This window comes from Periplaneta americana, chromosome 13 (assembly GCF_040183065.1).
Source record: "Periplaneta americana isolate PAMFEO1 chromosome 13, P.americana_PAMFEO1_priV1, whole genome shotgun sequence".
Lineage (NCBI taxonomy): Eukaryota > Metazoa > Arthropoda > Insecta > Blattodea > Blattidae > Periplaneta > Periplaneta americana.
In genome coordinates this window covers 136,425,781-136,441,355 of record NC_091129.1, presented here as the reverse complement: position 1 = coordinate 136,441,355, position 15,575 = coordinate 136,425,781, and the positions used below count along the sequence as shown (strand labels likewise).

General features: G+C 34.4%; 1 protein-coding gene across 6 annotated transcripts in view; it reads left to right on the top strand.

Annotated features, from left to right (window-relative positions):
• Positions 1-15,575, top strand: part of LOC138712465 (uncharacterized) — a 283,130-nt gene that overhangs the window by 54,124 nt on the left and 213,431 nt on the right. Inside the window, exon 2 of one of the 6 annotated variants that reach the window (XM_069844306.1) lies at positions 1,573-1,634. The exons of the other annotated variants lie outside the window; for them this stretch is intronic. The gene's annotated coding sequence lies outside the window, so the exon portion shown is untranslated. The remainder of the gene's footprint in view (positions 1-1,572; positions 1,635-15,575) is intronic. 6 annotated transcript variants of the gene reach the window in all.

Sequence of the window (15,575 nt, the reverse complement as noted above, 5' to 3'; positions counted from 1 at the left end):
TTTATATGCAAAACAGATTTTATTGAGTTTGAACGCGAAATTATAAATTTGTCTATTTTTTTGCGTCAATGTGAGTCACAATAATTTCCCGAAAGATGTTGAGGTTTTCTATGGCCACACTCCTCACAGTTGTAAGCTAATTAATACGTGCATTGTTTACGTACTTCGCTTTTAATACAGTTTCAATTACGCAATTATCCCACACACTCTTGAAATGCTTTGATGTTCCAGCAGTGTAAATGTTTCATGCTGACATCTTCATTCTGACAGAACAAGATTGAGGAGGCAAAGTTCGTTCCATGGTCTGAGTAACGATGTCTAAAATGTAAAGTGAATCCTCCAAGGTCACTTGCGAATTTTATTTATATATCGCTGATTTCTTTAATTATGTTATTAACTCAAATAACTATACTTCTATTATTTTTCAGAGTGCCCAGTTCTGAATTTCAAAATTCTAAAAGTCATGTCATTTTGGTAATGTAGAAGTCAGTTTTTAATTGCGTCATTTTATTAAGAAGAAAGAAAATTTCACATTACATTTCACCATTGTAAAAATATTCAAGGAGTAAACAAAAATAACTAAAATTATTTTGTATTGATATTCGGTACTTTTATATACATTATATTCTGAGCACTGAAAATCAATAACAAATCAAAAAATGGATATCTAACCTATTTGTAGTCTTGTTTAATTGTCGATATTCAAAACTTGTAATTCAAAAGTGTTCTAGACGCAGAGAGAAGTAATTTCCCTGAGCCCACATTCCTGGAAAAGTCGGTAGTCCGGGATAATCGTTCTGAAATTGAGTGGCCACCCAGTAAAATTTTTGCGAATCTACAGTGTATATGTGTGTGAATGCGTGCGCGTGCGTGTGTGTGTGACTCTTCTGTAGTTATGAAAATTGCCAAGAATATTTAAATTGTCATTGTATTGTGAATCGAACCATTTTGTCTATGAGATTTGAAATAAATTTTATTACTTCGCTCGATATGCTCGAATGAGAGCTGCTATCGACTGAGCGCAGTAATATCGATCTCCATTTTGTGTTATTTTGTCATATGAAGACACATTTCCTATGTAAGTAAAAATCAGTTTTTGTGCATAATTTCGAATGAATTGACTCGTAGACTAGAATATAAAAGAAGAAAATTTTCGAATCATTAAGACAACTAGTTGTACGCAGGTAGATGACACACCAAAATTCACTTTTTATATGATATTAGGATCTCTGGAAAAGTGCGTTTCTCTTAGTACTTCACAAACATTTTTTTTCAGCGTCACAGAATTTATACTGTGTATGATGAGAAAATAAAAGCTGTAAAAATCGCTGTTTTAACGTCATATATACAACTCGAATACAATTACCACCACCACCATCACCACCATCATCGTCATCATCATCATCATCGTCGTCGTCATCATCATCATCATCATCATCATCATCATCATCATCATCATCATCATGCCATTAATTCTGTTTCACGTTGCATAATACATCTTTCTGTAACATATTTTGTTATCTTGTCTTGATTTTGTATTATTTATAAACGTATGTTATAATCATATTTCAGTATTTTCGTCTTCTGAGTCCTGAGGCCAATGAAGTATATCGATGGTGTTGAAGCGCAACCTGGTATGTCAAAAAAATGAGATTTTATTTTATCCGTATAAAAATTATTTTGCAAACACATCTTATGTCCAGGCATGTATACAGACTTTACAAGAAGATACATAAATACCCTCTTATGTCAGGTATTTGTTCGTTAACAAGATATTAAAATGTTTTTTGCTCTCTTGTAAAATGGAACATTTTGGCATACGAGGTTTGCTGTTCTATACTATCGATATTTGTTTTATTGCGTACAAAGAATTGTGGCAACACGGTCTTGATAAAAACAACCCTTTAGAAATAGTTTCTCCCCTTCTGCATTCTTCAAATTTAATTATGGTAATTGATAGTGTGTATTATGTTTTGTTAAATCATCATAATTATACTTTGCCACCGGCGTATCGCGTTCTCCTGCTGATCCGGGGCTGCGCTCGGGCGTGGGTTCGATTTTAGCTTTGGCCGATTATCTGGTTGGGTTTTTTCTTGAGTTTTTCCTCAACAGCAAGGCGAATGCCAGATAATCCCATAGTCGCATGGCGAGTCCTCGATCTCGCCAAATACCATCTCGCTATCACCAATTTCATCGACGCTAAATAACCGGGTAGTTGATACAATGTTTAAGTAATCAACTAAAAAAAAAAAAAATTGTACCTCAAAGTTTTAGTTCCCCATATGAAAATGAATTTGTTAAGAGGACTACTGATGGCCACGGTCTGTATTTTTATTGATCTAAACATTATCAAAGAATAATCCATAGAATAACGCTAAGATTAGAAACAAATAATTTAAGGGGAGAGAATGGTATTTTTTAAAACTTTTTTCCTATTTGGTGTAAAATATTAATTTTTTGTATGTAGAGAGCTCATAGGTGTAGAAATTCAACAAAATATAAATATTTTGAAAAAAATTATTTGGGGGACCAAATTTGAAAAATAATATACACATTGCAGAATTGTACTAAACTGATATATCAAACCGTTTTTAAAGATAGATTCAAACGGTTTTTTGCAATGTATTTGCAAAAGCATGTCTACAAACTGTCTGTAACAGAATTTTGATATTAGTCCCTACGTTTGTAAAATAAACAATTAAAATTTAATAACAATTTTCTGATTTCCTTTCTTGCAAATAAACGGACCTATTTTTGTAATGAAACCAATTAACAAACTTTTGTTACAGGAAAAAGTTTCCTAATAATCTAAAGAATGTGTGTTCTAAATTTCATGCATGTATCTTTAATAGTTCAGAAATTATATCCATTTTTGTCTGGCAGTGTAGCAAAAAAAAAATGAAGTTACTGGAAACCGATAAAAATGGGCATGTGATTTAAAAATCCATAGCGCAGGAAGTTTAAAAATGGCGACCCAACATGCGATAAACGCACAAATCCCCTCAAAATGTTATGCTATGCATTCCACACATATCACAGGATATTTTAAAGAATTTTTTTTTTTTTTGAAAATTTACTCTTTTTTGGTGAAAAATGAGCAAATTAAAAAAAATTCTTTAAAATACTCTGTGATATGTGTGGAATGCATAGCATAATATTTTGTGGGTATTTGATGTTGAGACACCATTTTTAAACTTCCTGCGCTATGGATTTTTAAATCACTCGCCCCTTTTATCGGTTTAGGGTAACTTAATTTTTTTGCTACATTGCCACACAAAAATGTATATAACTTCTGAACTATTAAAATTTAGAACTCATATTCTTTAGACTATTGGGAAACTTTTCTCTGTAACAGAATTTTGTTAATTGATTTCATTTTAAAACTACATCCGTTTGTTTGCAAGAAAGGAAATCAGGAAAGTGTTATTAAATTTTAATTGTTTATTTTACAAAGGTAGGAACAAATATCAAAATTCTGTTACAGACAGTTTGTAGAGCATGCTTTTTCAAGTACATTGCACAAAAATGGATGAATCTACCTTTAAAAATGGTTTAGATATATCGGTTTTAGTACAGTCCTGCATTGGATATATATTTTTTCAAATCTGGCCCCCAAATAATTTTTTTTTTTTTTTTCAAAATATTTATTTTTGGTTGAGTTGCTATAGCTATGAGCTCTCTACATACAAAAAATTAATACTGTACACCAAATAGGAAAAAAGTTTAAAAAAATATCATCCTCTCCCCTTAAACTAGTTAATTTAGGAATAAGAATTTTCATTGTACATGTAAAATTCTAACCTTTATTCATGGATGCGCTCTGTGTTAATTACGGATACATTTCTTTTACTGGTATTCAGGATAGCATTTGTATGTTTTTCACGACCGATATGTTGTTGACCGGTGAATATTTTATTTGGTGCTACTTGGAACATTTTGCAGAGAATTAGACCTATTCGACCACCCAAAAAAAACTTTCTGAATTCGAGAATATGTTACAAGGTCCGCTTTAGATGGATTAGTTTTCAGGCATGCTAAATACACTCTGGATTCATGAATAAATCAAATGCGACCTTACAAAAAGAGTCTAAAATGTATAGAAATCTAACAACTGAACTTCAGTATCGCACTGAACATAACATCGGTGTGCAAATAGGCCCTAGTTATTCCATTCCATCCAAGCCCTTATAACTTAGTTATGGCGGCTCTAAAATAGGATTTTTTAACCACTCAAGGAATGAGGATATAAAGTTAATTTGAAGCGTGCAGTATCTTTTTTCTGTCCATCAACAGTATGGTGAAATATATTTTGACTGATTGTTCATGTTTCTACTAAGCGTTTGATAAATCCATGTGTGTAGAATGCCTGAAAATATTGAGTTACGCAAGGCAAATAAAAAAATTGAAATTAAACAAATGTTTGTAAATTACTTGATGCAATGCCATAAACAAACACAAATGAATAAAAAATGACAGAAGAGTAAAAAATAAACCATAAAATATGCACTTTCACAACCGTAGAGCAGTGATCGGATTTTATATACTGTATATAGGAGCATATTGCATGATATACGAACAGAAAAGATGAGGTTATTAAAATCCGAATTGGTTACATAGATTCCACGTAGTGTACGAATATTTAAGTATTCTTCGCTGTTAAAAAATGGTTTTAATTTGCTCCAGCTTTGAATACACATTATCTAAATATTATTATTATTATTATTATTATTATTATTATTATATCCCTATATTAATGATCTTCCCGGTCTAATTACGGCACTCTATATTTCCATTGATATGATCTTCATGCTTTCTCTAATACTATTTGTCCATGTATTGTTTTCTTTCCTCATTTGTATTTTATTTTATAATTTGCTTGATAATCTCATTGTTTTAAATTCGCATGAATTAACCTGTCATCTTAATTGTTTTTCCTAAAATGTATTTTGTACACAACATTTATTTCATTGTTTATTATAATCTCTTCTTGAAAATAACTTATGAAAATTTATTTAGCGGTCATGTTTCTGCTCCATAATTATTATTATAACTTTCTTTTATGCAGAATTTAGTTGTGAATGCTGAGAACTATTGTTTCGCTAATTCTTGGTTAGTTTCTCATTGTACGAAAAATAAAAGAAAATAAATATCGTGATGGAAAAGTAAATAAAAGAAAGAAAGAAAGAAAGAAAGAAAGAAAGAAAGAAAAGAAGAGCAATTTCACGGAAATAATGTTTTCAGCATTCCTGAGCGAAAAAAGTGATTTTGGGCACGGAGTTTGTCAGTATTTATATATCCCGTGCTTGTGAGTATGTGTATATCCCTTAGCTTCTTTGTGTACTGTAGAGCGATTTCTGGTAAAGTGATCAATTTTGCTCGTACTCAATACTAAAAGTGTCATGTCGACCGGAAATGGTGCACATGAAACAACCATTTTTTTTCTATAAATTTTAGGTATCTTTATTAAAATAACACAAAATAGTTATTTCCGTCTCATTGAAGAAAATATTATTTAGTTAGGTAATTCCAGTCGAAAACTTCTCCAGAAAAGTAATTCGAGGCTTAAAGATAATATCAATCAATGATCGGTACGAAAATAGAGCAAAATAAAAGGACGCAAGTTTTCTGTGAAAACTTAACCTTCTTATGAATGAAGTCGCAAATGTACTGTTATGCTTTTGTTCGCTTCTCATCACATTCTTTTAGTTAGATAAAATCACCTAGGTTGACTTTAGCGGTATAAACCGTTAAAATGACGTCTAACTGGTTGGAATTCTAACTTTGTACCTGCGGACATGTACGTTCAAAATGAAATACTTATCGTTTTACATCTTTCCCTCAAACCCATTTTCTTTTTTCACGATAATTTTTGTTACTTGGCAGGCAAATGATTGATTGTAATCTAATGCTCTGTAGCAGTTTTAAATAGCAATTTTCGTTAAATAGAGTGATGATACGATATACGATACGTTATGATATATGATGTGATGATATGGTGTGATATGAAATGTGAGGATCATCACTACATGTAGATATATGAAACAGCTGTTCACAATAAATATTCACAATCATAAGGTGTGTTGTGATATATATGATATGATTTGATATTATAATAATGATATATGATGTGATGATATGGTGTGATATGAAATGTGAGGATCATCACTACATGTAGATATATGAAACAGCTGTTCACAATAAATATTCACATTCATAAGGTGTGTTGTGATATATATGATATGATTTGATATTATAATGATATATGGTGTGATAAGAAATATGAGGCCGATCACTATATGTAGATATAATGAAACAGTTGTTGACAGTAAATATTCATATAGTGTGATATTATGTATGATATATGATATGATATGGTATGATATGTGTTGTTGCTTAATCAACTGTTCGAAGACAGGTTTGAGCCTCACAAGTGATACTAAGATGATAATTATGATATAGCCTAGGCCTAGTATGACATGACATGAGATATAATATCATTCAGTTTTCAAAACTGAAGTCAAGCAAAAGATCCGGATGAAGTGTTATTCATGGAATTCGTGCCAGTGGTAATTTCAACAAGATGGACGCTTGTTGGTATATCTTGTGTAGATATCGGTGTCAACAATGTCACAGACTCTCTGCTGTTTTATTCTTAGCCTCATTCATGACCTTGAATCGGTCATCCACCGTAACTAAATGCCAGTTAACATTGTCATGTTATTGCTTGAACTGTGTATGTCATGTTATTGCTTGAACTGTGTGTATATAACACACTATATTTAGATAAATATTGCTCTTGCGTCCCATGAGTCTTTAAAGCGGCAAAGTATGAACATTTTACTGAAACTTGAGCGTTGAGACAAAGACGGGAGAAGAGAACTTCGCTTTTCGTTGTCATTCAGACTTGCTCTGCGATTCGCGCGAATATCCAGTCTTATGGCTAGCCTGGAATCTTCCTTCACCCCGTATTCCAGTGCGACTTCAAGTGCTTTTATAGCACTTAGGCCTATTAATTTCAACCATTGCGTACTCCAACTACAGAAATTAAATAGAGAGCCCCGAGGCAAGTATAAAATTGCATAGATTGACTGGTTTAATCCCCTCCAGATCCTCAGGAGCCGACGAACAGTTAACAAGATATTTTCACTTGACTTCATCCAGTCGAGGACAATGAAGCAGAATGTATGGAAAAGTTCCTTCTTTTTCATATCGCTTACTCGTGAAATTGACGACCCTAACCCATTATCTCCTGGCTTAGTTTCCTCATGAGTGATGCCTTATTGGTCTCACTTTTGAGGTTCCAACCAGTCTTCGGGCTGCTGACTAAACATGCATATCTTTGAAATCATAGGTGACACTGATGAGTCATGACCTATATGGGTCTCTTTAGGCAACAGTGACCTGTCTGAATTCCTGTCATTGTATTTATGTAGCCTACAATATTTAATAAGGGAAAAGTTCTACTAAAATCAGATCATGGATTCTCAATGAGAAATTTTTTCACTTACTCAGAATTCTTACAATATTTCAGTGCATTTCTTTATTTAATATATGCATAATAGCTGAAAACTCCATCAAAAGTCGGCCTGGATGGCGTAGTCGGTAGAGTGCTCTTCTGTGCGCGAGGTTAAGGGTTCGATCCCGGCCGAGGTCGATGGCATTTAAGTGTGCTTAAATGCGACAGGCTCATGTCAGTAGATTTAGTGGCATGTAAAAGAACTCCTGCGGCACAAAATTCCAGCACATCGGCGACGATGACATAACCTCGGCAGTTGTGAGCGTCGTTAAATAAAAACATAATTTTTTTCTCCGTCAAAAGCAAAATAAGGCATTAAGCCTTAAAATGGGCAATGGGAGATAAAATAGGCAGAAAATTCAAATTAAAAACTGCTCCTATCGTTCCGAAATGTGTGGAAAATGTTTTTCTCTTAAACTCTTTCGTATATCCACCTAGAAAAAAAAAAAGGCATTTTGCCTAACTTCCGGGCTCTACTTACGAATAGACCTAATATTCGATGCAGATTTCAAGAATAAAACAGAACGATATGGTATCATTATTTAACTTCTAGTATTGTAATAGAAAACTCAACTTCCATGGCCCCTGTACACCTCAACTTGGTGTGTGGATACTAGGGACAACTCTGGCTTCTATTGGTGTCAAGGCTATTATGTGTGTGACTAGTGAAAGGAGAGTTCGTGCATTACATCGCGGTGTTGGCAGCTGCACAACAGTATTAGGCCATTTTCTTCGTCAAGTTGCACCAATTTACGATTAATATTTAGCACCATCACCATATTGTGATATAATTGATATAAAACATTTCAAAACATCTCTTTGAAGACGTATTTCTTGTATCTTGTGATCTGGACGGAATTGTACGTTTTCAACATCACCACTAGTTTTGGTCATGAGGTCTGACAGATATATGCCAGTGTGGCAACAACTACCCCTTCGAGGATGTACGGAAGTATGCTTAAGAAATGTTGCACTCTTACATAAACTGTAGTTGCTTCTAAGCCCTTGGGTAAAATTGTTAAAAATGGTAATTTACTTGTACTTGAAATCGGGTTTAATGTGATTATTTACTTAAGATTTAGTGACAAATAATGCGCTAGACCTGTGTTACCAAAATAAGTTTCCCTTTAAAAGAAATAGTTTTTAGTGAAGAGGCCTTGTAGAACTTGTTTTACCTGGATGTTTTTTTCGTGGTTTTCCTAAGGTTAAGTTGAGCCCCAAAAAAATGGGGCAAGAACTTTTGACACACCGGCGTAGCTCATGCGACATTTCGTTTGCCTACTGATCCAAGACTGGGCTTGAACGTGTGTTCGATTCCCGCTTGGGCAGATTCGGTTACCTAGTTTTTTTTTTTTTTCCGAGATTTTCTTAAACGTAAGGCGAATGTCAGACAACCCAATGGCGAATCCGACTGACTCCTCTCGCTATCACCAATTGAAGGGTTCAGAGCCATAGTGGGCCAAGTGCCATTTATTAAAAACGGACAAAACAAGAGTTAAAATTAAGTGATTACCATAATTTAACGAAACATAGGTATAGCAAGTAAGATAAAGTGTGCGCATTAAAATTGAATGATATATCAATCTTCATTAAATTATGGTATTTACTTAACTTTAACCCTTGTTTTCTCCGTTTTTGTGCTGTATTTTCAAAATTGTCTCATAATAATCTCTTTCTATTATCTAATATTATTTGAAATATATTAATATTCTATGTATTTTAGTTTAATTCTGCTACACAGTTTATTTCAGTGTTTAATTAATAGTTCATAGTATTTTGGTGTTTAATTCGTAAATAACTCTTGTATACATGTAACTCTCATCTAAATCAAATTGTTGAATTCTTTGTAAGTTCATGCATATGTATATACACTTTTTGCTGGTTGAGTGGAAGAGAAGGTCTTACGGCCTTAACTCTGCCAGCTAAAATAAATCATTATTATTATTATTATTATTATTATTATTATTATTATTATTATTATTATTATTAATAAATGGCGCTTGGCCCGCTATGGCTCTGAACCCTTAAATTCCTTCGACACTATATTATAACCTTATAGTTGATACATCGTCGCTAAACAAGAAACGTTTTTCCTCATATTCAAGCGTAGACCTACATTCTTTGGAAGTTGGTGGCTCCTTGATTTTGCTAAGAACTGGGTAAGTTCGCAAACATCGCTGGTTGGTTCCTGTCTCGTGAAGGACGAACTTCTAATGTTGAATTCCAATGACTGAAAGATGGCGTTGCCGACAGGCATCCAGAGCGCGTCACGACCCAGCAATCGAGTAAGCTATGCTTCGTGGACTAGTGCTTAGCAATATATCCTATCCAACGTGCTCTGATAGGTTGCGTTCTCGTTTCGATTCTCGCCTTCAAAATCTCTTTGGCGGTGAGGCATACCTCTGAGCGAGACAACCCGCAGACTTGGACCTTTAAGCTGTAATGATTACTTCAGTGCCCGATTACTGAGTGGTTGTGAATTTTCCAGCGGGAAGATATTTGAAAGGAGATGGTCATGAAATGTCGTTTGGCAGGTTTTCGTTAGAAGCTGTTCTGTTAGTAGCATTGTGTAATGAGAAAATGTTCGTTATTTCAAATCATTTCTTATTATAGAGATACGACGAAAATATTTTGTTGCTAAAAATACTTTATTTATAACAAAAAGTAAGTTTTCTAAACAGCTTTGCGTGTGAAAATTAAGAGTTTTCTGAACACTGTTAAATAAAGTGATGGTACTTCACCGCACATTTCATGGTCCAGAATAGACTACTGTTAATGTTTGAAGTACATCCACAGTCTACTATATACAGTCGCGAAGCTCAATATGTAGTAAAAATGCTGACATGGGTAGTTGCCCATCACTAGGATCGCTACTATCGCCTCATCATTGCAGATCTCTCTCCTAGTAGACGACAAAATATGTTACACTTTCCTTGTGTTCTTTTGGAAAAATTAACACCTTCCTTCCATTATTGAAATATTAAATGCATAAAGTTAATTTATTATTTTAATGAAGTATATTAAATTCCACCATAAACTCGAAGATACCTGCAAGAAATAGGTTAATATTATTTTTGTTTGTGCAAAACGAACTGAAATTTACTATAATCGCTTCACTCATTCAAGATTATAGCGATAATTAACTATGAAACCAATAAATATTAATTTGCATTTCCCTTTACAACAATAATAATGGAAATATGAATTAATGGAGTAACTTACGTGTACCGATACTTGTAGTGTAAGCTTACGTAGTTAACAAAGTGGGATGAGGTTAAGCAGTAATAATGACACCAGAATTGGAAATAAAACGTGATCAATAAATTTTATTGTAACAGACTTTTTCTACGTCTCTAGTAAAGTAACAAATAAAAATAACAACAAAATTAACAGCTATAATTAAAAACATATTCTTTGAAAAAAAAAAGTAGGCCTAAGCAATAATAATCCCACCAGAATTGAAAATAAAACGTGATCAATAAATTTCATTAAAACAAACTTAATTTTTCTACGTCTCTAGTAAAATATTATTATTCCAATTATTGTATTTTAGCCATTAACATTTTCATTACAACCAATAACGAACATTTCACAAGCATCAATGTGAAATACGCAACGAGCTAGCACTCGATGGAAATACGACACAGTCCAAAGTCGACCGTGGACAGTCTATTGTTTCTAGTTGCTAACCGCTTGGAGCGCTTTATAACGAGATTTGCAAAAAATCACCTCAAGCTTCGCGACTGTATATAGTAGACTGTGGTACATCCATGACATACTGTAACCTACTAGAGATTCTGTACTCTTTGGACATCGTAGGATATGTTTTTATTATGACAGTAGGATTAATTTCTTCTGGAAAGTGAGGCTTTTTGTTACGGTAATAAATAAAGTTTTCTATGCAGCTTGAGTTTCGCGTGGACATTTTTGCGTTCGTGTAATTTCAGCATTCGCCTACAGCTCGTGCTGAGTATCTTCCCGCTCGAGGAAAAAAGTTCCACTTTTCACAGAAGTTACATACACAACTTACAGGCCTAGTTTCAGCATCCCTGATTAAAAAAAAAATAGTTCAAAGACAACATATTTTCTCTTTACAAACTCTGTTTAGTTTAAATTAATGGACAGATTTTATGCATACCTGACTTAATTTTTATTTATTTACTCATTTTGACGCCAATTGGCGGTTTGCTTCATAACGGCCCCTGAAATTTTCACTTTTCTTCGTTTCTTTTTTTCTCTTTTTCTTCGTTTTCTTTCTTTCTTTTTTTCACTTCTCTCATAAGAAACAGTTCGAAATAAAACATGTTTGCCAGTTTATCCATAATACTTAGTTCCACATAAAACGTTAACAGATAACGAGATTAGCATTCATTACATTACGCACATTAATGTAAAATGAGCCGTTTTAACAGTAAAACAAGAACGTTATCAGTCCTGCATATTTTTTTTTACTTGGTTATTTAACGACGCTGTATCAACTACCAGGTTATTTAGCGTTGATGGAATTGATGATAGCGAGATGATATTTGGCGAGATGAGACCGAGGATTTGCCAAACATTACCTGACATTTGCCTTATAGTTGGGGAAAACCTTGGAAAAAATCCAACCAAGTAAGCAGCCCAATGCATCGTTTCTCAGACAGCTTTTTGCAAGCATCGTCTTCGTACTTTACAGCGATTAATTCGTTTCTAGTGACTCAACTAAACCATTTCTGGAATAAGTGTTGCAGAATTGTTTAAAATTTGTTATGTAACGGCAGTTTATCAACTGCTCTTTTTTAAAAGTGGGAGAGAGAGAGAAATGAAATGTGTATTTTGAGGGATACGTGAAAACCCTGAGAAAGACTCTCGTTTTCCAGTCTTACAACAGCTATCACTCCAGCCATCCCCTTTGCAGTATGAATTCCGTGTCTGGAGTAGGGACGTTATCTTGCTGAGCTGGGAACGCGCCTTGCAGGGAACCCCTCAATACCTGGAATATGATCCACAACTCGTTGACTCCTACCCGGGAAGAATAATTTTGTTAGGGTGCGAAACTGATGAAGAATGGTAATGTAGAGAAAGGATAAAGGGGATATACCTCCGTCCTAGCGTCTGTCTTAATTTTTAATAATACTTTTTATTAAAAACAAATGCGTTCAATTTACTGCCATTTTTTATTTGATCTGAACTCCTGTCTCAGGACCTCGCAGAGTGAGATTGACTGGAGTATTGGTGGGACGATTCTGATGGTGAGGAGAAACGGGAGAACCCAGGAAAAACCCTTCGTGTCCACTTAGCTCGCCACAAATCCTTTTGTGACCCAGACGTGGATCGATTCTGGATCGTCACGATTCTTTACCGTTATCAGAATTCTGCAGGCAATCGAACGGATGATTATTTTATGCGCTGTAAATACACGAACTTATTTCTATTCTGTACTTTGTATGTTTTCGTCCGAATCTGTCGCTTTTGGCTAGTTTTGAAAACTCGGAACATGGATTCAGGGACGAACATAGTAATCGCTATACTACACAGGCCAACAGTTTTTATTCTGTAGTCATAGTGACAAAAGTTGTTCAATTCCGTATTCTATAAAAAAAAAGTTATGTTTTATTTAACGACGCTCGCAACTGCAGAGGTTATATCAGCGTCGCCGGATGTGCCGGAATTTTGTCCCGCAGGAGTTCTTTTACATGCCAGTAAATCTACTGACATGAGCCGGTCGCATTTAAGCACACTTAAATGCCATCGACCTCGCTCGGGATCGAACCCGCAACCTTGGGCATACAAGGCCAGCACTATACCAACTTGCCAACTAAGTCGACTATTCTATCAATCTATGTGTGAGTTGCTTACAGTATTTATTTGTGAAATACTCGTATCTACTGTATGTTTTCACAAAGATGTTGGAACATCGGTATGATTTACAACGGAAGTTCACTACTCATAAAACGAATATCTTACGAATCCTTGCTGCATGAATCACACTTGCGCGTACATAATGAAGATATAATCCGGGTTGTAAAATTCTGACTTCATTTTCGTTGACGCCACCGGCAGAGGCGCTTGCCTTCTGATCCGGAGCTGCTCTCGGGCGTGGGTTCGATTCCCGCTTGGGCTGATCACTTGATTGGTTTTTCCGAGGTTTTCCCCAACCATAAGACAAATGTCGGGTAATCTATGAAAATCTTCGGCCTCATCTCGCCAAATACGATCGATAACCAATTTCATCGACGCTAAATAACCCAGTAGTTGATACAGCGTCGTTAAATAACCAACTAAAATGTCTATTTGCAGAGTGAAATCTGAAATAATTTCTTTTTTTAAGAGAGACTGCACGTTGCCAAACAAGTGCAGGAATAGCACATGTATATTCTATGTAATGTGTGTATGTATGTATGTATGTACAGTATGTACGTATGTACACGTTCGCGAATCTATTAATATTAGTTATCAGACGCGGAAGAAGTCTTCATAGTCGCTTTTTCCTCTCGGCGTGGTAGTTAAAAAATTTGTGGTAATCTTTATTAATAAAATTTTTGTAACATGTTGTATATGTGTGTGTTTACCCTTGGTTTCTATTTTAAACTCTGTTCACGAGATTGTTTTCTTTAATTCTTTTTTTTTTTTTCTTACGTTCGGTGGTTTATTTCATGCAATTAAATATAGTTACCATTCATTTATTTTGTGTGTTTTCATTTTGTTGGGAATATGTATTTTTTTTTCTTAATTTATTTGTAATATAATGGAAGTACAGGGACATCATTTTATTTTTACTAACATTGTTTATATTAACCTGGCTAACCTTTGGATCAATACCGTTTGCTACCTCTTTCCACAACTGGAGTTCGATGATACTGGCGTAATATACAAACAAATCACTTTGCTAGGTATAGGAGGGAAGAAAAGTAGTTCATCCATTTACGTAAACTAGGAAATATCGCGCCTTTGAGTTCGATAATTTTCATTAGGTTTTTCTTTAATCAAAATACAGTTCAGTATTAACAATGAGTGTTTTTACTCACGACTGAGCTGTCCATGCGAACGTATTCATTATGCAGTGTATATTATACCGTCTAGAGTACATTAGCGTACAATATAGAGAATGAAGTTAAATTGAAAAATAATCATAATATGGATATTTAAACACATTTTTTAAAATGGTGGCCGTTCATTTCGATACAGGCTTCAGTTCTTTTGTGCATATTATTGCACTATAGACTATTGTACCTAATCCCAATTACCAGTTTCGTCCTTCGTAACTAGTAACTCATGTTGAAATAATTCTGTAATTATTCTACAAAAGAGTACCTTACGTACTGTAAATTCAATCTTCACTTCTGCCCGATCCGAAAAGATAAAATTACTCAGATATGCTATCTACTGTCCGTCCAAGTGGCTACGTCGCAGCGTCGTAGAAAGGGAGGAAATCACGTGACAGTTAATTACTTAACGAGGCCCTTTTATTTAAGTTATTTTTAAACAGTTGTATAATATTACGTAGATGTCCAATTCCTAACAGAATTAATGTTCTGAGAAGAGGTAAGACAGCCCAGTCACCAGCTGGCGAATAAAAGCAGGTGGGGGAAACCGGGATACGACGTAGGCAAATGGACGACAGTACCTGTGCGAAAACGATTCAGTATTGAAAGCTTTTTCGTCACTGGAAAACGCGAACATATTTTTGGAACGTACTGTTTACTATGATCTTAAGGCTACTATGAGTGTATAAGCGGTCTTAAATCTGTGTGCAGGAAGGTTGAACTTCATTAGTAGAAGGGGTGGAAGTGAAGTACATACAAAAACTCAAGTACAATAAAAATTGAAGTAAAAATAAAATGATGTCCCTGTATATCCAGCAATTCGTGTGGAAAACTAATCACTTTTATGTTTAAAGACCTTTATCGGAAGGATTTAGTTTACGCTGTACTACAGTAATGTTGGGATTGCCACACTGTTGTACAGTACTGTGATTTTTTAAAACTTAGTTTTGGAATGTTAACATTCGTAATATTTGTTGACAAATCTTTGTCGCCTTAATATAAGTGAATAATTAAATGCATTGATTCTGATATTA